Source organism: Colobus angolensis, unplaced genomic scaffold (genome assembly GCF_000951035.1).
Source record: "Colobus angolensis palliatus isolate OR3802 unplaced genomic scaffold, Cang.pa_1.0 Scaffold21, whole genome shotgun sequence".
Lineage (NCBI taxonomy): Eukaryota > Metazoa > Chordata > Mammalia > Primates > Cercopithecidae > Colobus > Colobus angolensis.
Window position 1 is genome coordinate 5849038 of NW_012115266.1, and position 304 is coordinate 5849341.

The window sequence follows — 304 nt, forward strand, 5'->3', positions numbered from 1 at the left end:
GACTCTGGCTCAAAAAAAAAAAGAAAAAAGAAAAAAAGAAAACTTCCCCTGGTGACGTCTTCCCAACTCCTTAACATGTGAGGCTTCAGGCACCGGACAATGTATGGAGAACCCCTGGGGTCTGCAGACAACAAGTAATAAGCAGGGTCATTATCCCCATGCTACTGATGAGGAAACTGAGACTCGGAGAGGCACGGTCACAGGAATCATGAATGACAGGACTGGGATTTGACCTGTCTTAACTCCCAGCTCCTTCCGTACAGACAGACAGGCTGCATGGTAGAGAATGGAGATCAGTATCTTT